The sequence below is a fragment of the Lutra lutra genome, chromosome 15 (genome assembly GCF_902655055.1).
Source record: "Lutra lutra chromosome 15, mLutLut1.2, whole genome shotgun sequence".
In the NCBI taxonomy this organism is placed as follows: Eukaryota; Metazoa; Chordata; class Mammalia; order Carnivora; family Mustelidae; genus Lutra; species Lutra lutra.
Window position 1 is genome coordinate 64609581 of NC_062292.1, and position 6000 is coordinate 64615580.

Below are 6000 nucleotides of genomic sequence, written 5' to 3' on the forward strand. Positions count from 1 at the left end.
CATTCCTTTCTCCCTCATTAACTGTTTCGCTCATAATCTTGATCGGCTGTTCCAACCTATTACTTTGCCCTGTAAAGTTCTTCCCTTTCGTCATTAACTATTTTGGCAGGTGAGCCTGGGGGGCTGGGGTCTACCAGCTCTCCGTCCCCTTGCCTTCTCTGCCTTTCTTTCCAGACCACACCGAGCTCTTCCCTTTCACCAGACTTTGTCTGCCCCTACCCATGTCCTATCCACCACCTGACATTTTTGTTGTTAACCCCTTCCAGCTGACTGGAGCTCCTTCAAGGCAGGAACCAGCTAGCAGTCCCTGACCCACAGACCCCCCACAGCAACAACAGAGATTCTCAGTAGGCTCTTGACGAGCCTTACCAGCCTGCCAACTTCCAGAATCTTCCAATTTCAGCCTTTCTGAAACATCGCCACCTGAACAATCTTAAAATAACATTTTTGGGTGCCTGGCTGGCTCAGTCAGCAGAGCATGAGACTCCTGATCTCAGAGTGGTGAGTTCGAGACCAGCAAGAGGCATAGAGCTTACTTAAAAAGAGAATTGATTTCTTGGGGTGCCTGGCTGGCTCAGTGGGGCATGTGGCTCTCGATCTCAGGGTTGTGAGTTTGGGCACCACATTGGGTGTAGAGATAACTTAAAAATCTTAAAAAAATAAAATTTAAAAATAACATTTTTATCTTCTGGTCGGAGTTGATAATTTATAATAAGTCCTTGTTGCCTAGTGGCTCAGGCACATGACTTGGCCTAGTCTTTTCAGCAATCAGTAGCTGGAATCTGGCATCACCCTGCCTATCCAAACTTCTCGTTCTGCACCTGCCACCACCACTTAGTGGCCTAAGTAGACTTGACTCCCTCCTGACCCTGGCATTTGCTCACCATTTCCCCTGTTTGGGAAGCTTCCAGTCTCTTTTGTTATTATTCTGAATTTCATAAGAATTAGAAGAATGTATTTGGCAGGACACTTGCTGTTCTCATCCAGAGGGCTTTAAAACTGAAGGAAAAGGGAGAAAAATAACCAGATAATATTATATAACTGGATTCCATGAAGGACACAAAAACCGGGAGAATGGGATACAGTACAAACTTAGGATGCTGTCTTGTAACTTCAATGGCTCTCTGCCTTTGCTGATTTCCATTTTGTATGGCCAACAACTCCACCAGAACCTGGCTTATAGGAGTTACTTCTAAGGGTAGCATGCAATTATGTAACAAGCAAAGGCTACATAGTGGCAACCGCCAGTTACTTTTTAGCTATTCCAACTCTCACTTTCTTTATCTGCAAAATGGGCGTTAAGAGACATCTCTTTGGATAGTTGTGGAAGTTTATTAGGACAATATATATAAAGTACGTGCCATGTAGAACATGGGGATTTAGAGACATATACAGGTGAATAATAAACACAAAAAGGTATATAAAATAGCATAGGTATTTTGATACTTGGTGGAAGGGAGCTTGTGACAGGCTGCAGAAATGTATGTCATAGTACAGAGAAAATATATGTAATAGAAGAGCCAGATATAAGTGTGCAGCTGGATGGATTTTTACAATGTGGACATACTCATTTAGCCACCACTGTGGTCAGAAAACTTACATTGTATGCACGGATTTAGACTCTGTTGCAACTTGCTTTTTGGCCAATTGTACAATTTTTGTGTATGTTCCATGAACACTTGAAAAGAGGGTATATTCTGCAGTTTTGGGCTACAGTGTTCTCTAAATGTCAGTCAGGTCCAGTTAATTAATTATGTTGTTCACATCTATACCTCCCTCTAGAATTTTCTTGGCTGCTTGTTCTCTCTGCTTCTTACAGAGATATGTTTAAATCTGTCACCATGATAGGGATTTGTCTATTTCTCCATTTAGTTCTCTGATCTCTATTTGGAGACTGTGTTAATAGATTGTACACATTTAGAACTGTAACGCTTCTGCCTTAATGGATCCTTTCCTCATTATGTCCTCTTCACCTCACCCCAAAGTCTGTTTTGTCTGATACTAGGCCAAGTACACCAGCTTCATTCTGGTCAGTGCTTACATGGGACATATTATATTCATGTCTCCTGGGATTCCTATTAACCAAGGAAGAGAAACTAAGCACAGTTAGACACAAGAAGTGGACTATAGGAAAGCAGATTTTTAAGATTGAAAGGAAATGTAAGCAAACTCATGACTAGAGACTCTAAAGAGAACCTGAGTCAAGAAAGCTGGGTTGTTGGGGTACCTGGCTGGCTCAGTTGGTGGAGCCGGTGACTCTTGATCTCAGGGTTATGGGTTTGAGCCCCACATTGGGTGTAGAGATGACTTAAAAATAAAATCTTAAAAAAAAAAAAAGTTGAGTCGTCAGATTTCCCAGTGGGATATCCTTCCCACTCATGCATTCTGCTCGCATTCCCATTCCTGATCATTCTGCAACCTATCAAGTCATCCGATCCATTGACCTTACCAAACTTTTGCCATTTGTTATTTTACTTATTCTTTTGTTTTCCTCCTAATCCAGTAGATTCTATGTGTGGTTCATCATTATCTCATTCCTTTGCATAAGTAGGAATAAACTTATCAAGAAAGTTCAAGGGGCACCTGGGTGACTCAGTCAATTAAGCCTCCGACCCTTGATTTCAGCTCAGGTCATGATCTTGGGGTGGTAGGATCATGCCGGTGACTGGCTCTGTGTTCTGCAGAGTCTACTTGAGATAGTCTCTCTCCCTCAGCTCCTACCCACCCCCGACCCCCATGCACTCTCTCTGAATTAATAAATAAAATCTTTTAAAAAAGGTTCAAGACCATGGGGCACCTGGCTGGCTCAGTTGGTGGAGCGTGCAACTCTTCATCTTGGGATTGTGAGCTTGAGCCCCATGTTGCATGTAGAGATTTCCTTAAAAAAAAAAAAAATCTTAAAAAAAATGTTCAAGTCCTATAAAAAGGAAATGTTAAAACACAATAAAAAATTTTAAAAAGGTCTTATACAAAAGAAAAGACTTTAAAGATTCTTGGGTGAGAAGACTCAACTTCCTAAATGTATCCATTTAGGTGAAATTAAGAATAGCTAGAAAAGCTAGAAAAAGAACATTAGTGAAGGGGAGTGACTGTTAGTAATTAAAACAATGGCCATGGATAGAGAGATGAGTTCCATAACCCACACCATACACCAAACTAAAATTTCAAGTGGATAATATGGATTAAAATTTTTTTTTCTTTTTCTTCTTCTTTTTTTTTTTTAAGATTTTTATTTATTTATTTTACAGAGAGATAGAGCACAAGTAGACAGAGAGGCAGGCAGAGAGAGAGAGGAGGAAGCAGGCTCTCCACTGAGCAGGAAGTCCAATGTGGGGCTCGATCCCAGGACACTGGGATCATGACCTGAGCGGAAGGCAGAGGCTTAACCCACTGACCCACCCAGGTGTCCCTGAATTAAAAATTTAAAGTAAAAATAGAAACTATCCAGAATTCTTCCATACTGTTCTGCATATTTGAAAGTTGTAAAGGGAGTAGATCTTAAAAATCCTCATCACAGGGCGCCTGGGTGGCTCAGTGGGTTAAAGCCTCTGCCTTCGGCTCAGGTCATGATCCCAGGGTCCTGGGATCGAGCCCCGCATCGGGCTCTCTGCTCGGTGGAGAGCCTGCTTCCCCCTCTCTCTCTGCCTGCCTCTCTGCCTACTTGTGATCTCTGTCTGTGAAATAAATAAATAAATAATCTTTAAAAAGGGGGCACCTGGGTGGCTCAGTGGGTTAAGCCTCTGCCTTCGGCTCAGGTCATGATCTCAGGGTTCTGGGATCGAGCCCCGCATCCGGCTCTCTGCTCAGCAGTGAGCCTGCTTCCTCCTCTCTCTGCCTGCCTCTCTGCCTACTTGTGATCTCTCTCTCTCTCTCTCTGTCAAATAAAAAAAAAAAAATCTTAAAAAAAATCCTCATCACAAGAAAAAGAAAATTCGTAACTACATATGGTAACAGATATTAACTAGATTGGAGGTCATTTCATACTATATACAAATATGGAATCATTGTTATACATCTGAAACTAACATTATATGTCAAGTTTATCTCAAAGAAATTAATACACAAAGAATCCTTTCATTATCTTAAAGTGGGAAGATATTTTTAACTTTGAGTCAAAATTTAGAAGCCATTAAAGAAAAGACTGATCAAGGGGTGCCTGGGTGGCTCAGTCGTTAAGCGTCTGCCTTCTGCTCAGGTCATGGTCCTAGGGTGCTTGGATTGAGCCCCACATTGGGCTCTCTGCTCCGTGAGAGGCCTCCTCTCTCTCCCACTCCCCTTGCTTGTGTTCCCTCTCTCTCTGTCTCACTATCAAATAAATGAATAAAATCTTTAGAAAAAAAGAAAAAAGCAAGCAAGAAAGAAAAAAGAAAACACAGATAAAGTACGAAACAAGCAACTGAAAGCCTTCTGCCTGCCTGGCAAAGATAGACAAACATCACACAAATTGAGTCAAAAGACAAACAGCCAACTGGGGGAAAAATGAACTCAGAGTGTATACAAAGGTCTAATTCCTGAACGTATAAAGAACCCTTACAAATGGATTAGAAAAAGACTACCCCAATAAAAAATGAGCAAAACATGTGATGAGACAGTTCACAGAATACACAGAACTGTTAAAGTTAGGGGACACTCAGTTTGAGATACACAAAACTAAATGGAGGTTTTAATTCACATTAATCAGATTAACAAAAATGCAAATGTTTGATAAAGCCCTCTTTTGCAAGACTATGGCAGAATAGATACACTAATAGATTACGTAACTATAAATGGGTGCAAACTGTAGGGAGCACTTTTTGTCAATATCTTCATATACCTTTGACCAAGCCAGTGTTCGCATTTCTGGAGATTTATCCTACAAACAAGCTTCCACGCCCGTGGAATGATACCCGTGCATGTTTACTCATTTCATTACCCACGTTAGCAAAAGGCTGGAAGCAATCCAGATGCCTCTAAGTTAAAACTGGCTAAATAAACATCGTAAGCATACAACAGAGTATTATGTAACTGGAGAAAAGAATGAGGAAGCTCTCCCTGTACTCTGGAAGAATCTTCAAGATGTGTTGTTACAGGGGCGCCTGGGTGGCTCAATGGGTTAAAGCCTTTGCCTTTGGCTCAGGTCATGATCCCAGGGTCCTGGGATGAGCCCCGCATGGGGGTCTCTGTTCCTGCTTCCTCCTCTCTCTCTCTGCCTGCCTCTCTGCCTACTTGTGATCTCTGCCAAATGAATAAATAAAATCTTTAAAAAAAAATGTGTTGTTACATGATAAAAAACACACTATGCTATCTTTTGTGTAAAAAAAAGGTAAGATAATATGGAGATGTGTGTACCTATATCCACACATTTATTTATTTATTTACATATTTACTTATTTATTTGCTTACTTATTTATAATTGCTTCTGTTTAGCAAAAAGAAAGCCTGGGAGGATAGAGAACTAGTAAGAACTAGTAAGAGATGCAAACCTCCTTGGCTTCCTTGCTCTTTTCCCCACCCACTGTCTTAGGAAAAACCCAACTATGGTCCAACCCAACTAACCACGTACTCTTTCCCTGCAAGTTTGGTGTTTCTTCAAGTTTATGTTCTAAATATTAGTAGGCGATTAACACTGCTCCATTGCTCGCCAGTACTAAGACACCCTTTCCTAGTGTGGTCAGTTCCTGTCTCCACTTCTCCTCACCCTGTATTTATTTATTGATTTATTTAAAGATTTTATTCAGGGGCACCTGGGTGGCTCAGTGGGTTAAAGCCTCTGCCTTCGGCTCAGGTCATGATCCCAGTGTCCTGGGACCAGCCCCACATCGGGGCTCTCTGCTCAGCAGGGAGCCTGCTTCCCTTCCTCTCTGCCTCTCTGCCTCCTTGTGATCTTTGTCTGTCAAATAAATGAATAAAATCTTTATTTTTTTTTAAAGATTTTATTTATTTATTTGACAGACAGAGATCACAAGGAGGCAGAGAGGCAGGCCGGGGCAGGGGGAGGTTGGGGGGAAGAAGGCTCCCCAC